Source organism: Camellia sinensis, chromosome 14 (assembly GCF_055761805.1).
Source record: "Camellia sinensis isolate YWXY chromosome 14, ASM5576180v1, whole genome shotgun sequence".
Lineage (NCBI taxonomy): Eukaryota > Viridiplantae > Streptophyta > Magnoliopsida > Ericales > Theaceae > Camellia > Camellia sinensis.
The window spans coordinates 89,568,223-89,586,450 of NC_138974.1; positions in this window are offsets into that span (position 1 = coordinate 89,568,223).

An 18,228-nucleotide genomic window follows, 5' to 3' on the forward strand; every position below is an offset into this window, starting at 1 on the left:
AATGCATGTACTTGCCAAATGGAACTGATAAGGCAAGTGCAATGACAGGGTTCATCGTTGCAAGCACACTTGCTGAGGTTCAGGTTGAGAAGGCAAGTGTAGAGGCAAACACTCCCCTTGCAACTGCACTTGCTGAGGCTCAAAAGGTAGTTGCGGAGGCAAACAGATAGTACACAGTACATGCAGAGGGACACGTGGCACCTTCAGGCTGGTGGCTCAAGGCAAAATATTCCATGTGATCCTCTAGGACACATGTCTTCTCTCTATTTGGTCACTTGGTGTCGTCTTGACACCAAGAAAAAGCCTATAAATAGGACCCACTTTCCAAGATTCAACAGGAGGAATTTTGGAGATTTTGGGGAGATGTTGCTGATTTTGTCACTGCTATACATTTCTTCTTGAGCTACCTGCTTCACCCTCACCTAGCTGTACACTCTCCAACTGCCCAAACAATTACTGCTGCTCATCCTTCAGTCATTCCACCATTGTTGGACCATTAGCATAGATTTGCCTCTCTAATCACTTTCCTAACCTTGAACCCCCCTACAACCACAAAAAAAGAAGAATAGAGAAAACAAAACCTTATCCATGGAAAGTCTAAATATATAGGGGAAAGTATAGCAGCAATGTCACGACCCAAACTTGCCCATAAAAGTTTGGACTTAACCGGCTTGAACATAACCCTCAAAAACAAAGTAGTCAACAAATAATTTGTACAATATCGGGGCCTAAAACGGGAGCAAGTATAATGTCAAAGAGAAACGTCCATTGAGCAGTGTCTAAATGCCAGGATCTTAGCACGCACATCACGTGCATCCACATTTGCATATACCTGCTCAATAACAAAAGCAACAAATCCGCGACATACCAATCTAAACAAAAAGGGCAATGATCCATAATTTATATATTAGCAATGTATCTATATCCGTAGCAAAATGGGACATACAAAGGAAACCCAAAATAAAACAAAAACAGTTTCACTTGAAAGGCTTGTCAGACTGGACCAACAAAAGACTTCTAGAGCTGGTCTAGGGCTGATCTCCGGGCTGACGACCTACAAAACATACATGAATACAAAATGAGCCAAGCTCAGTAAATAATAATAATGCACTAAGGCATGTAAATGAATGTATGCCTTGCAAAATGTAAAGCATGTAGGTAACTCATGAATGTTCCTTTTTTGATTAACAGAACGGCCTCGGGCCCAATTCTAATAACAAAATGGCATCGGGCCCAATAACAGCAGAAGGCCTCGAGCCCAATAATAACAGAATGGCCTCGGGCCTAATAATAACACTATAAATGAGTCTCATCTCATATCCACATTCTATTTTCCATTTCTTGTGCCTCATTCATTCGAATAACCCAATTTCAGAAATCATGCATAAACTTATAAAAATAAGTATAAGTGTTTTACACTACTATTACTCACAGTGATGTGGATGAACAACGGTTCCTTCTGGCACATGACCTACACAAGGCACACACACACAACTTGTAAGTTATTCACTTTTCTTTAACTTTTTCGTTGTCCGATTCATTAAATTCTCATTCAGTTACAAGCATTTTAGAAGGATCAAATATACACACTAACAGTTTCAGAGGGTTAAACAGGGGAAAAGAAGCTGGCAGAATTATCCCCCATTGGCTGTTCGTGTGGAAATTCCTCACTGCACGTACGGGAAGGTGTGCTGCATGTACGGCCCGCATGTGCTTTTATTACAGAATGCCCCAATTTGTCTCCCCTGTTTTCCGCACGTGCGGCTGTGCATCCCGCACATGCGGTTTTGGCTCTGTTTTGGGCAGTTCGAAAATTCAACACTTCAACCTTCAAAAGATAATTCCAAGTTCTAAATCAAGCAATTTAATTCCCCAAAATATAGTATATAAACATATTAGACATGATTCTCATGCTCAAGTAAATCATAACACTTTTTAATTGCATAATTACAACCCCCAATGATCACATTCATTCCATATCTTCACCTTCCCATGATTTAACAAATATATATACACAAACATATAGACATGTATGAGAGCAAAGCATGCAAACACTAAAGATTAGGAGGTAGTTTCTCTCAAACTACTCAACATAACTTAAAACACAAGGATTAACTCTCAAATCAAACAATTTCCATGAATCTTGATGGTTTACATGAACATTTCCCCAACCATGGTCACTATTTCAAAGCCCTAGCTTGGGTGAGTGGAAAACTCCATTTTAAAGCTCAATGCTAAGCAATTGGAAATAGATTTCGGGTATTTGAGTTGATTCACACTCACCTTGAACTCCAATCTTTGAATTCCCTCAACTTCTTCAAGCTCTTTGTTGATCTTCTCTTTCTCTCTCTATCTTTTTTTCTCTTCTTTTTTTTCTTTGCTTTGCTCTAGAGCTCTCCCACGAGAAGTTTTATATAAAATGTGAGTCTAAGTCTCTTCTCTAGGTTCATATATGTATCTAAGGCTTAAATTATGAGCCTAATTTGGTTTATTAAGTCTTGAGCCTAAATAATTCAATTTAATTTGTTACGAATTAAATTTTTACAAAATTTCATGTTATGTCTTAAAAATCATGCTGATTATAACTGTAAAGTCAATTTCGGTTTATCATGCCTCTAAGGCTTTTAATTTCTAGTCCAAATGTCTCAATTCCAACAGAGTTTCTCATAATCAACAGATAAAATTTCATAAGTACATAATCCACACATTAAAACATGGAATTTCATGTCAAACATATAAACACGCATATAATCACACATCTAATGAGAGATTTAAGCATATGAGAGGGTCGGGTTATTACAAGCAATGTATCTCAATTTAACTTGCAAATGAATAAAGTGCCGCTAGATGTTAATGTGACAGCATACCAATAGGAACAGCCCTGGAATAAAAACTTTGCATTCGTTTAAGAGAAAAATCCCTTTTCTCTTTAGTTAACTAGGCTTATTGCTTCATTGTGGACTGTTAGATTCTTAAGATTAGTCAGAGCTTCCTGTTTTCAGTTAAGTCATTGTTTTTCCCTAAAGCTTTGGTTGGGTTTCCTGCCCTCTTTCACTTGGAAAAGAAATTGCTATGACTTGATTCCACTGTGCAACTACACTATAAAGCTCTAAGCAAAGCAAAAAAGCATCACTCAGCAGAACATATGGCAAATAACTCATTTTCTCGTGTACTTGGATACAGTTCCTCACTTCTTGGTCTAAAGTAAAACACAATAGCCTGTCCTCTGCATGACCAATTATTCTTGCAAGGAAATTTGAGCACATCCTAGACTGAAGTGGAAAATAACGGGAAGTTATAAATCTATGCCTTCCTAAAACCCCAAAGCTTTGGTACTCGTATACATCCTTACAAACCTTAAATTCACATATTCTCACCCAAAATTTTGCAACAAAAACTAATCATAACAGCCCCAGTGAAAAGTATCTTGTACCTTGTCGCTACAATAATCGGTCTTTGGCAAAGACACAATAAGATGAGAACAAGATTACTCTTGATTATGTAGCATTTGATCATGAAGATTTAAAAGAGGAAGAGGAAAGGTTTCAAACTTGCAGTCGCATTTGCTTTGACAAATACGGTCTGTGAAGATTGTAATACAATGGATGTGGCAGAGCTATGAATAGCTTTTTAAGTAGCACAACTTCCCATGCAATACGTTATATTTTAACTCTAGAATCCCGTAGTTTTGAGTTTTAAAATTAATTAAAATTAACTTTACCAATTTACTAATGTTATTTACTTTAATGTATTAAATTTTACACTATTTTTGAAGTTCATTATCAAGAGGAAATAATTATTTTAACTCTTTAACTATACTTTTATGGGAATGTATACAAAAAATAACAAATAAACAAAAGATTAAACTTGCAAGTATATGAGAGAAAGCAACATACCCAGAGAGAGAGAGAGAGACAGAGACAGAGAGAGAACTTGTACTGTAATTAGCTAGCAAATTAGGACCTCTTCATTGGACTGGGCTTCTTAATGAAACTTAAAGTGGGTGTTTAAAACTAGGGCACAGCCTATGCTGATTTTTAAATTTTACATTCATTAACTGTACTTCAAGTTGTATTCCTATTTTACCTTTTCTCTATTGTTATGCCAAAAAAATTTTGTGCCATGGAAACACATGCACTCACCAATTCCACAAGTAAGTAATATCTAGAATACGCCAAAGTCCAAGCACATTTTATCCAATAAAAGATGACCACTAACTGCACCCCACCCCACCCCAAGTTAAATGCACAGACCAGTTTTTGCTCCTCTCACTTAAACTAATAAAGGGACGACATGAAATCCTCATAGGCAACCACCTTCACATTGCTATAGACAAAGAAAAGGAGGAAGATCAATGCTTTAGCAAACAAACAGAGAATATTACACAATCAAGTCGAGTATGATGACTACTTAGATTGTTTGTATTCCTCAAGCTTATCCTAAAAAATTAGGGGTAATTATCTGTCACAAACCATAATGACCTTTACCAGCCGTTAGATTCTTTGTATTCCTCCTCATCCTTGTCCTAAAAATAAAGGGTAATTAGCTGTCACAAGCCATAATGACACCTTTACAAGTCATTACAACTCTATATCAACCATTGCATATGTGAATTTTATCACAACTCGTCACAAGAACTTGGATTGACACAATTTCAGGTGTCTCCTACTTATCAAAGATGTGTGCTTAGGTAGAAGTCTTGTAAGCAAGGTAAAACTATGTTGATTATATAATACATCTATATTTATAACGAAAATACATAGAAACGTAAAAGCTGCTACATCCATTTGCCAATCAGTCTTGCAGCCTGACCAAAAACACTACCAAATATGGCATCAAGAATGTCTTTTCAAAGGGGCACAACCTATTTTTGATGAATTTTGTGATAAAATGAAGGTGCAGATTGCTATGTGGGTAAAATGGAGTTTGGAGGTTGATTATACGGTTAATGATATTGTTTTCAATTTCAATCAGATCAGGCTGTCTGCTATTGATCTACCACTGGTTCCTCTGTTACTGATCTACCTCTGATGATGAGCTGCTACTGGTTTTTCTGAGTTATCTATCTCTTTTGGTTTATCTGTTACTGATATACTTCTTCTGGTTTCTGAGTTACTAGTTGAGTTTTATTGGCTGCTTCAATGGCTGCTTAAAAAACAATAGGTCTGGTTTTTGCTGAATTTTGTTGGTTGGATTGATTATCATTGGCTGCATCTTTAGGGCTATAGGTCTAATTTGAATGGAGTTCAAGGCAGCACTTGGTGCTTGGAAGCAGGGTTCTGTTTGGAGGTTTGCGTGTTGCTGGGCTATGATTGGTTAATTTTTGTTCTTGCGGTTTCTGTTTTGTGCTTTGGTTCTTTGCCTTAGCTTTGTTTTCTGTTGGTCTCTCACCAACTAGGAGGTTAGAGCTTGATATAGTTCCAAGCTCCTCTTTATTGATATAATTTCTCATACCTTGTACGTGCTTCATCAGTAAAATCTTCTTTTTGCTGATCAAAGGAAAAAAAAGAAAAGACAAGAAGAACACCTATAAAGCTTTGCCGCATTGCAAATATTGACCAATGTCCCTACCTTTATCTAGGAAATTACGAGGTGACCAAATCCAACCAGCTGAAATTAATTATACTAGAAGTTGGTGCACAGACTAGGCGTGTGCATTATTTATCATATTAAATATAATTTATTAAAATTGATAAAAGAAAGTAAATAGAGAGTGTGCAATTGAGTATGAAAATCAGGAATTGTGGTTAACAGCAGTTTTTGTGGTTCTTGAATAGTGATATTGTAATTATAGTTGTAACTTATTAGGAGTATTGTTGGAGTCCTGGGCATTGTACGAGATCATGTGTGAGATAGTTACCAAATGAATTTTAAAAAATTAATTAATTAAATTTGTGGCTTAATTAATGGACACAGGCTTCAAAATGCCAAATTTAGGTTGACATATTAATATAGTATATAGTATCAATTATTTCTAAAATGCGACGCCTACTTTCCTAAGGTCAAAATTTAGTGTTGACGTATTAATATAGTATATACCTACTTTCCTAGACGGTGTGCACAACCAATGTGTGTGCTAAGAAAATAAATCAATGGAATATAGAAAGAGAAAAATAAAAAGAAAATAAAAGTTATCAAAATTTGAAATTTAAAATCAAAATCTGAGTAATTAGCAATTATGGGATTATGAGTGGATTTTTAGAATATGATGAAGGCTTCAAGACACCAACTTGAGCCTTTGCTTTAAATAATAGTATAGATATAGTACAAATTATTTCTAAAATGTGGCACCTATTTTCCTCTAATATGTTAAAATGTGTCTCACATCGCCTAAAGTTACCCCATTTGTGCTAGTTATAAGGTTTCAACTTCCCTTTTCTTAATATCTGGGTTTTAAAGAGAAGTGTGGGTTAAGCTTTTTTTTTTTTTATATCAAAACTTCGTTGGGCCTGTGACTAGTGTGTCGTTTGTCCAGCTAGTGTATGTCTTGGTCTAGGAAGGTATATTGGAATGTGTCCCACATTGTCGGCTAGTGTATGTCCTGGTCCAGGAGGGTGTATTGGAATGTGTCCCACATCGCCGGCTAGTGTATGTCCTAGTCTAGGAGGGTGTATTGAAATGTGTCCCATATCGCCTGGAGTTATCCCATCTGTGCTAGTTGGGTGTGTTAGAATGTGTCTCATATTGCCTGGAGTTACCCCATCTGTGCTAGTCATAAGGTTTCAGTTTCCCTCCCCTTAATATCTGAGTTTTAAGGAAAAATGCAGGCTGGGCTTTTCAATTTAATATACATCATAATGGAACCTAAAGTTGTATTCTGGATTTACATTGGACATATTTAACTAGGCAATATAGAATCAGAGTTTTCCAGTGGCACAATTGAAAACATCAATTTCCCAGTGCCCACTGCTTTCTTCACTCAGCTAACACATAAGTAGGAATGCTCCACACAACATCACATGCAAAATCAGATTTCATAGCGACAAACTAGCATGTCACAACTGAAGCTAGGGATCACGAGAGGTGCCAAAAACAATGCATTCATAGATTCAACTATATACATACATGCAAAAGTTAATGTGTCCATAGGTGTTTTTTGTTCCCCCATTGTTATCCCGTTTCCCTCCAACAGCCTTGGTTAGTTAGTATCTCTGCCCACCCATTGTTTGATTGAAGCAAGGACTAATTTGTTGGTAAAAATAGCTTAACAGAAATTAGATTTGGGGTTTAAAAGTTAAGGCCTTGTTTAGTTTGATTTTGAGAGAAATTTTTTGAAAATATACTTTTTTTTTTTTTTTTTTTTTTTTATCAGTTGAAAATATACTCTACAAACACTTTTTTAAGAGTAATCAAACCGAACAGATTTTTCTAAAAAAACTCTTAGAAATGTGTTTAGTTATCCAATTTTCAGAATTACTTTTGAAACATGTTTGCAAAATAGTTATCTCAAAACCTACTCTACAAAAAAAAAAAAACCAAAATTATTTTAGAGAGAATATTTGAAAAAAGACAAACTAAATAAGTTTTTGTACTTTTTATCTCAAAAATTACTCTACAAAAAAAACTAAAGTTATTTTTTAGAGAACAACAATGATTCATCCCACTAAAAACTTCACCACTAATAGCACTAATGCATTAAAAAAGTAAAAAAAAAAAATACAACTCTAAGACCAAAACATCACATCATTACTGGCGGGACCCACTGCCACCTAATTAGTGCTCCCAAGCATTTTTCTTTAGAGAATATTTAGAAAAAAACAAACCAAACAAATTTTTGTACTTTTTTTATCTCAAAAACTATTCTACAAACACAGACTAAACACATCCTAAAATACTCCCCAATTATTTCCTAATGCCATCATCGCGTAATTTAACCACGCATCTTCCTGCTCTTACTGTCTGATCCTAGCTACAACCACTACAATCGTTACAGCTAGGCCGACCCAAAATATTGACGAAAACACTCAGGAGTCAGGACAGATACTAACACTGACTGCTAGTCTGCTTCAACTTCAGAACTTGGTTATTAGCTGTCCTTGCAGGCAATCAAGAATAAGACAACCAGATGCAGACACTACATATACCATCTCAATACACTTTTAGTAGAAGTACGATCACCACTATTCAGGCATATATGAAATATATAATTGTTGGCTGCATATTTTTTGTATAAGTCAGTTACAATTTGACGCGTGACAAAGTAAGGGTAATATGAGAAGACCATTCAAGTCTTCGATCCTGATCGTACACGTAGCAGTTGATATTGGTTGTTATGAGATCTGAGTAGTAGTGAATCAACAAAGAGATGCAAGGTGATGTGGCATTAGCAGTTATTTTTATTTAAATTCAAATTTAGGAGGGAAGCTTAACTGCAAATGATGGCATAATGGAGCTAATCTTGAGGCTACATAATCAGCGATCATCGGGGAGCAGTTCGACGGTTGGAAATACAGTTCGACTGTCATCTTTGAGCAATATAAATAGCAGAGAAGGCCCTGGAAAAAGCTCCCAGACTCAGATCCAAGAAACCAGTCTTACTTTACATATTTCGTTCCAGTTTTTATATTTCCTGTTCTTTACATTCCTGTACTTTAAATTCCTGCACTGCACTTCATTCATAGGAGTAGTTTCAAGTAGATTGTCATTGTAAACATCTACGAGGCTGAGTTTGGATCATTGTAAGTTTTTCATACTAATGAAATGCTTCAATTGCTCTTTATTTAACTGTTCTTGTGCTTAAATTCTCCTAAATAAAGCTACCAGTAAAAGTCCTCTTCATTGAGGCTGAAAGAACTACAACACAATTATCTGATAATAGGTTGGCAATCAAAATTCTGTAAGGACTGATTGATCCTTGTTGGCACGCTCATAATTACAAAAATAACCTTCGAAAGCCAAAAAGTCAATTATATTTTTGGCACACCAAGTGGAACGCATTTAAAATGGCTAGATGTAGGAGATAAGGAGAAAACGAACGCTTGGAAGAAGGCGTGGAAGGAGAGGTAGAGATATCTAATCCAGAGGATAATGTGATAACACATCCTGTGGAAACTCCTATTTTATCGGAACCTATGGTCGAACAGACCAGTACTTCAAAACAAATTAGACGAGACCAAGGAATTGGACCATCCACTGTCCCATCTACTTAGCCAGTGAATCCAGGGGGTGGCCTAGTAGATGCCATGGGACAACAATTAGTAAACACAATGGAAAGGTGGGCAACATCATTTTTGGATCGAATGAATAACCACCAACCAACAAATGCAAGATACATGGAGGAAGTAAATGTCCCTCAGCAAAGATTGGCTAGAGATAAACAGCCTATGCAAGTTAATGGACATTCTAATGGTCAAACTAGTAATCAGAGTCATGAAAGACCACCACGTCAGTCTTGGTACGAACCCATTTTGAGGCCTATAGCAGGCCAAAATGCCTCAATGTTCAACAGTGAAGCCATGCAAGTTGGTGGATCTGGCCCAGTACAAGAAAATGGCATAAGAATGGTTCCAAATCCCACGTTCGAAGCCATACCTGGCACTAGGGGGTACAATAATCCCTTATTCGAATTTATACCCGGGGGGTTGGAAGGTTTTCCCACAAATGGAAGGGATACAACACCTGTTCCAACACCTTTCGTAGGTCCCTTCGAAAGACAGGCTCAAAGAGGTTACCCACACCCCCAACAGTAACCTGTACCACAGGGACAACCAGTCCCAAATGTACCACCCTATGGACCAAGAAGACTACAAGCACAAGTTTGTCCACCAAATCCTGTGTTTGTTCCCCCAGTAGTGGTTCAGCAGGCACAAAATATGGTCCCTAGGGACCAAATTGCTGATATAGTTAAGGAGATGTGTGGACCAATGGCTCGGGGGGTCCAAACTTCTGTGTACAAAAAACCATACCCAGAATGGGTCGACAGGGTACATGAATACCCAAGGGGTTTTAGGATACCAGATTTTGTCCTTTTTTATGGGAACGGAAACCAATCAACAGTAGAGCATATTGCTAGGTTTGCTGCTCAATGTGGTGAATTTACCAATCATGACTATATAAAGTTGAGACTATTTCCAAACTTTCTAACTGATGGAGCATTTGTATGGTACATTAACCTTCCACCTGGCTCTATCCAGACTTGGCAACAAATGGAAGAGGCATTTCATGCCCAATTCTTCCAATCAGAGCCAGAAGTTTCCATGGCAGACTTGGCAAGATTGAGTCAAAGGCCTGAAGAGAAGGCTACTTAGTTTATTGCCAGATTTAAAAGGGCTCGAAATAAATGTAAAGTAATCTTGCCAGAGCCAGAATTCGTAAGATTGGCCCAAAATGGCTTAGAGTTCAGACTTCGAAAGAAGTTTGACTCAACAGAGTTCAGGGATTTAGTGGAACTGACTTACAAAGTATCTAGATATGAAGCATTACTAGAAGAGGAGCAAGATCGAAATAATGCATCATATAAGACATACTACAAAGATCCTAACTATGAGATTAATGCAGCAGAGATTGTACGGAAAGAGCCTATGATCTGTGAAGCATTAATTTATAAGGATACGACAATTGACCAGCAGTTTAAAAAGAAAGATCTCCACATGAAGTATTCTTTCGATTTAACTAAGGCAGATGACATTTTTGATCATTTGCTTGCGGCCAACTTCCTTAAGTTACCAAAAGGGATTAAAATTTCATCTCTTGATGAACTTAAAGGAAAAGTATATTGTAAATGGCATAATTCTTGGTCTCACTTGACTAAAAACTGTGTTGTTTTTCAAGACAGGATCCAAGAACAAATTCGGAAAGGGAGTTTGAAATTCCCAGCCAAAGCTGAAAAGGCTATGGGGATCGACAGTAATCCATTTCCAGAAATTGAAGAGGTGGCAGCCAATGTCATTATGCTAGATTTTTAGAACCTGTCTTTGAAAGAATTGGAAGAAGTCAATGTACAGATGCATGTGGCCAACCAAACAGTAATCAAGAAAGACACTAGAAATCTACCAGCTATTGGACAAGATTTCCCACACCAGAAGGAAGAATCTGATGAAGAAGTACTGGATGATGACTCTCTAGAGGCAGCCGTAATGCAGAGGATGTGTCCCAGGTGCAGACTGAGTTATAAGTAGTTGAAAGGCTTTCCAGTCGATGGGAAGCAATATTATAGGGATGTGCAGAGGCGTCCCAAACCAACCAATGCTTATAATAAAAGGCCGTATCTGGCTAAGGTTAGGTAGCAGTCATTAGTGGTTGAGCCTGCAGTTGATAGAATGCATGCTAAAGGCAAGAGGCCCTTATATGAGTCCAGGACACCTAACTATTACAGAATGAAGAGTAGTCATTCTGAAAGAAGACTGGAGAAGAGTTCAGGTTTTAGGATCAAAGCCAGAGATTGGCCCCCTAGACCGGCCTCACGGAGGATAGAAAATGATCACCTTCATTGAAGGCCTGAATCAGGCTCAAAGCTTGGGGTCAGGGCCAAGCAATTGCTTTCACAGCCAGCTTCGAAGGTGGCCTCGAAGGAAGAAAAGGGCAGCGCAACATCTGGGTCAATAAGTTCGTGGGTACTTGGAGTTCCAGATTGGTTTGTGATGCAGAACAAACCTAGGGAAGTGCCTATCCAAAGGTATGTTGGAAATCAAGGTAGGATGGTTAAGCCTCCTTTAGTGGCCCCCAACAATTGGGTATTGTTGAAACACCCAAGAACGAAGGAACCAGATATGGTCCCCGTAATTTCCAGATCACAAAGGAGGAAAATTCAGCGTAGGTACACCCAGTACCAGCAAGACCTAAAAGAAAGTGGAGAGAGTTCTTCATTGATCTAGACCGAAGGAAAGAAGAATCCAAAGTCAGACCATACTCCAAAGCCAACTCTACAAGGCAAGGTGGGTTGCAGCAGAGAACAGTTGGCTAAGGTTCATTCTGAACTAAGAGTTAGAGAGAAGGCTAACTTAGCAGGATTCGAGAAAGCTCTGATAGAGAGTGGTAGCGAGACAGAAGAAGAAATTGGCATGAGCCAAAAGAAAGAAATGGTGGAAGAAGAAATGTTCGAAGCCTTCATGGCCGAGCAAACATTTTTGGTTAAAAAGTCAGTCGAGGAAAACCAGTCAAAGGAACCTGTTAGCAATGAAGTGCCAGAATGCAGCATGCATGATGCTTCTGAGGTAACTGACCAAGGTAGCCAAGAAGGGAAACAGGTACAGCCAGCCATCCAGTTTGGCTCGTTTCCTCCAGTATCAGTAAACATGGTACACATACTACCGCATGAATTCCAAGTTGGAGATGAGAATCAAGAGGGGCAAGAAATTGACCCAATTCCAATCTCTAGTGAAGACTCACAAGCAAGTATGGTACAAGATAATTTCGGAATGGTTACCCCAATGGAAACTGAGTATGAGAGTGAAGAAGTGGTAAGTATTAACCTTTCGTATCCTTTTGAATATCTCTCGAATTCTATGACACAGCATGTTAAGCCTTTGTATATTAAGGCCTTCTTCGATGAGATACAGTTAAACCGAGTCTTAGTGGATAATGGGGCAGCGGTGAACTTACTACTGAAATCTTCCTTGAAGAAATTAGGGAAAAAGAATCCCAGGTTGATCCCAACCAGTACAACCATTGCTGGTTTTGCTGGGGACAAACAGATGGCCCAGGGAATTCTACCCATCAACCTGAGTATGGGAACCAGGGACTACATGATGGCGTTTTTCGTCATCGACAGCAATGCGAAGTATAATGATTTACTTGGTAGAGATTGGATCCACACTAACAAATGTGTGCCTTCCTCTTTACATCAGAAAATGATAATGGCTCTAGGCAATAGGGAGACGGAGGAAATTGATGCAGATCCTCAACCTTTCATAGCCTGCGCAGACTTCGCAGAAGCCAAACTGTATATTGAGGGAGTGACACCGCTCAGTATACTGATGAAATCTGATGGCTCAGCCGAAGTAACGGCTGATGAGGAAGTGACACACTTGAAGCACTTAGTCCAGGAGAGTGCTGATGAAGAGGTGGTCGTTAAAGATGACAATGATGCCTGGTTATAGGCAGCAAGATGAAGCATCAGAAACCAGGTCTTTGGCTTTAATTAAGTTTTCAATATTAGATGTAAAGTCAATAGTCCAAAAAGTGCGGGAGCAAGAGAAAGAAGTGATGATAATTGGCTACAAGCAGGAGCAGCAACAAGCCAGAGTTTTGACCCTTGATAAATACTGTGCATTGGACACAGAAACAAAATTCCAAGAAATACAGGAAGAAGAAGCCTTGTGGACAGACTTTGTCTATGAGGAGGAGGGTAAAGAGGTTGAATCAAAGAACCTGGGAATAGAACGCAACAAGGAGATTGCTTCGAAGCCAGAGGTAATCAAAGAAGGAGTTCCAGTAAGTACTCAAATACAAGATCCCTTAGAAGAAATAAATTTAGGGGAAGGTTCTGTACAACAACCCATTTATATAAGTGCTTGGTTAAATACTCTTGACAGGAACCAGTTGTTGGTTATTCTGAGGAGATATAAAGATTGTTTCGCATGGTCTTATAATGAACTACCAGGTTTGGTTAGGTCATTAGTGGAACATAGGCTTCCTATGAAGCCTAACTTCAAGCCATACAAACAAAAGTTAAGAAGAATGGGTCCAGAAGTGATCCAAAAAGTTAAGGAAGAAATTCTTAGACTACTCAAGGCAGGCTTTATCAGGATAGCCAGGTATGTTGAATGGCTATCTAATATTGTGCCTGTAGTTAAGAAGAATGGCAAAATGAGAGTATGCATCGATTTTAGAAACCTAAATCTAGCGACTCCAAAAGATGAATATCCCATGCCTATAGTAAATTTGCTGGTGGACAGTTTAGCAGGGCATCAAATTTTATCAATGATGGATGGGCACTCTGGTTACAACCAAATCTGCATTGCGGAGGAGGATGTTCACAAGACAACATTCAGATGTCCTGGGAATATTGGGACCTTCGAATGGGTTAAAATGCCATTTGGCCTAAAGAATGCTGGGGCCACATATCAGAGGGCTATGAACACTATCTTTCATGACCTTATTGGAGGGTATTTAGAGTGTTATATTGATGACATTGTAGTTAAATCCCAATCCATGGAGGAGTATCTGTTTCACCTAGAAGCAGCCTTTGAAAGAATGAGAAAGTTCAAATTGAAGCTTAATCCTCTTAAGTGTGCTTTTGGCGTATCATCTGGAAACTTCTTGGGCTACGTAGTACACAAGAAAGGAATACAGATTGGCCAGAATAAAGCCAAAGCTATCATGAAAGCCAGACCTCCATCAAGTAAGAAAGAATTATAAAAGTTCCTTGGACAAGTTAATTTTCTTCGAAGATTCATTTCTACACTGCAGGGAAAACTAAAGTATTTTTTTCCTTATTAAGGCTGAAAGATGAAGAGGAATTTGTGTGGACAGCGGAGCATCAAATTGCTTTCGAATGTATCAAAGCCTACTTGGCCAACCCTCCAGTGCTAATGCCACCAAAGGGTGATAAGCCCTTGAAGTTGTACATAGCTGCAGTAGATGATTCATTGGGAGCCTTTTTGGCCCAAGACAATGAAGAAGGCAAGAAGCAAGTTGTTTATTACCTTAATAGGTTTCTAAATTCTTATGAATGTAAATATTCAGCTGTTGAAAAGTTGTGTCTTGCTTTGTATTTTGCTACAATGAAATTAAGATATTATCTTTTACCTATAACCGTCTTGGTAATTGCAACCACAGATTTGGTTAAGTACATGTTATCTAGACCCATGTTGAGGGAAAAAATTGGCAAGTGGATCCTAGCCTTATCAGAGTTTCATTTAGAATATGTTCCCCAAAAGGCAGTAAAAGGCCAAGTTTTAGCCAATTTTTTGGCAGACCATCCATCTCAAACAGAAAGCCAAGAGATAATAGAACTCGGAACAGCTAGTGTTAAGCCATGGCAAATGTGGTTCGATGGATCAAAAGCCAATGGTTTAACTGGAATTGGTATTGTGATTAGGTCACCACAAGGGGTAGAAACCACACATGGTTTCAGAGTGGATGAAGCTACATGTTCCAATAACCAAGCTGAGTATGAAGCCTTAATAGTGGGACTAGAAATTCTTATTGGATTACAAGTTCATGCAGTTGACATATTTGGGGACTCTCAATTGGTGGTTAATCAAGTGAAAGGTATTTTCAAGTGTCAAAGCATAAGCATTTTGCCATATTATCTTGTCGCATTACATTTGCTCTCTTAATTTCAAATAACAAATGTAACTCATGCTTCAAGATTCTTGAATAATAGAGCTAATGATGTGGCTCAGAAAGCCTCGAATTTCAAGAGGAAGGATGGTACCCAACGGGACATAAGCCAAACAACATACCAGAAATCTATACCACCCTTAGATAAAAGGAATGTGGTCTTAGAAGTCAATCATAACGATTTGCAGGAACAAGATTGGAGGCATCCAATAATACAGTACTTGGCTGGCCCATCCTCAAAGGTCAGCAGAAGAGTTAAATTGCAATCTATGCAATACATCATATATAACAATGATCTCTACAAAAGGGGGGGAGATGGTCTATTGTTGGAATGTTTAGGATCAAAAGAAGCATTAACAGCTATGGCTGAGGTTCATGAAGGCATCTGTGGTGCACATCAGCCTGGTGTGAAAATGATATGGCTGCTTCGAAGACATTCCTACTATTGGCCAACTATCCTTAAAGACTGCATAGAATATGCAAAGGGTTGCCAAGCATGTCAAAAGCATGGCACAATAAGGCATGTGCCCATAACTGACCTGCATGCAGTAGTAAAGCCTTGGCCATTTAGAGGATGGGCCATGGATATGATGGGGAAAATACACCCACCCTCTTCGAAGCACCATTGTTTCATTCTAGTGGCTACCGATTATTTCACTAAGTGGGTCGAAGCTAAGCCATACAAAGCTGTAGACCAGACAGAGGTTATTGGGTTCATTAAAGATTTGATCCATAGATTTGGCATCCCACAAACTATAACGGTTGATAATGGGACTGTTTTTGATGGGAAAATAGAATTAGCCGAGTTTGGAATTAGCCTTGTTAATTCCACCCCATATTATGCACAAGCCAATGGTCAAGCTGAATCATCCAATAAGTCCTTGAAGAAAGGAATACAAAAGGTTGTGGAAGATAATCCTAGGGATTGGCATAACTTATTGTTAAATGTATTGTGGGCTTACAGAACTTCCCCAAGGTCAAGCACATGAGCCACTCCTTATGCCTTAGTTTATGGGCATGATGCAGTATTACCTGTGGAGATCAATATTAAGTCCCTGAGGGTAAGATGCCAAGACCAATTGGATCCTGAGCAGTACCATCAGAGTATGTGCTTGGAGTTAGAAAGCATAGATGAAACTAGAATTCTGGCATTAAATAGCATTCTCTTTCAGAAGAAGAAAGCAGCCAAAATTTATAATAAGAAAGTCAAACACGTTAGCTTTGATGAAGGTGATTTGGTATGGAAGACAATACTTCCAATAGGAATTAAAAGCCATAAGTTTGGCAAATGGTCACCTAATTGGGAAGGACCATATCAAATTCATAGAGTTCTGCCTTTTAGAGCGTACCATTTGAGAAATTTGAATGGTTATGTGCATCCCAAAAAGATTAATGGCAGATATTTGAAGCCTTATTTTCCAACTATTTGGGAAACATAAGGAATAAAATAAACACTAAGTACAAGAACACAAGATTACTCAAATGATAAATCAGAATTTATTTTTTTTCATAAAGAGTTAAATACATTCTGCCATAAATTGGCCCAAAAATCATTACAATGTCTTAATTGTTCTTTTACAACAGACTTCCTATTCTTAAATGAGGGAGCCAACTGAATGGCCGTGGTCATTTCTTGCTTTCGATCGGCCAATCCTTGGTTGGTGATCTGCAGTTTTGTGTCAGTTCGAATTAAGGCTTGATTCATTGCAGACAGCTCCTCCTCAAGTTGAGCTTTCTTCTCCAGTAGTTGAGTTCGAAAATGGGAGACAGAGGAATGTTGTTCCTTCAGCACTGAGACTTCAGAATGTATTGTGGAAACAAAGCTCTGATCTCTCGCTAATCTCTTCTCTGCAACCTTGGCAGTATGACAAATGTTGATATAAAAGTCAATAGTAGCTGCTGCCTGAGATAGGTGACTTGAGACATTCATGCCGGACTGCTCAGCAATTTTGCAGCACTGAAGAAACCCATTCCTGATTATAGGCCTTTGTAGAGCCTCGAAGGGCATCCTCGAAAAGGAGATTAACAGTTCCAGGCAGGTGTCCAACTCTATCAAAGGTACAGAAGGCTTGCTGCTGGAGGAAGAAAAGCTCTCAAAAATTTCCAGCAAAGAGTCAGCCAAAACTAATGGCTCAGCTTCCTCATCGAATGTTGGAGAAGTAGAGGGGATGTCGAAGAGACTAGTTAGTCTTGCTTCAAAGACATCAACCTCATCATTAGACATAAGAGGCGCAGAAAGAGTTGTGGTGAAAGACACAGAAGACTGCATAGGGATGGGAGAAATGGGTGAGGCATCTTTAGCAGTCTCCATGGTCCTAGCCACCAATGAATCAAGTGAAGAAGGGCTGGAGCTAGGTAAAGGTGATAAACCACGGGTTGGAGAGCTGCCAGCACCCTCAATAGGGGAATCAACTGCCATCAGAGATGGGGTAGCAGTTGGAATTTCCTTGGAAGGAGGAGGAGGAGCAAGGCTTGATAGAGAAGTAAATTGAGGAAAGTCGAGGGTCAAGTGGGAAAGATGTGGATTCAAACCAAGAGAAAGAAGTGCAGGAATGCTTGGCCTCAGGAAAAATGCAGAAAGTGTAGACCTTGGAAGTGGAAGTATGATCTGAATAGCCCTTACATCCTGCATCTGATCAGCCTTATGTGAAACTGAGGGAGGCCTCACTGGAAAGATGAACTCAGTAGTTGCTGTTGCAAGAGGAAGAAATGTAAAGCAATGTTAAACTTCAATACCAAAGGCTGACAAGGGAAAACAGCAGAAGTATGAAAGAAATTACCCGCTCCAGAAGTGTCGGCAATGATGGGAGAACTACGAAGGGAGTAATGTCTGGCAGTTTGTTGCCTTCTTGCAGTTTCCCTTTGTAGTGCATCAGCAGCAGCAGCTTCATCTCTCATAAATTGTTGCTGCCGTCTCTTCTCAGCTCTCTCAAAGACAATTATGGCCTTGGAATGCTCTCGTTCCACTGCCTTAGCAGCTGCCTCATGTATAGGGTCTTCAAC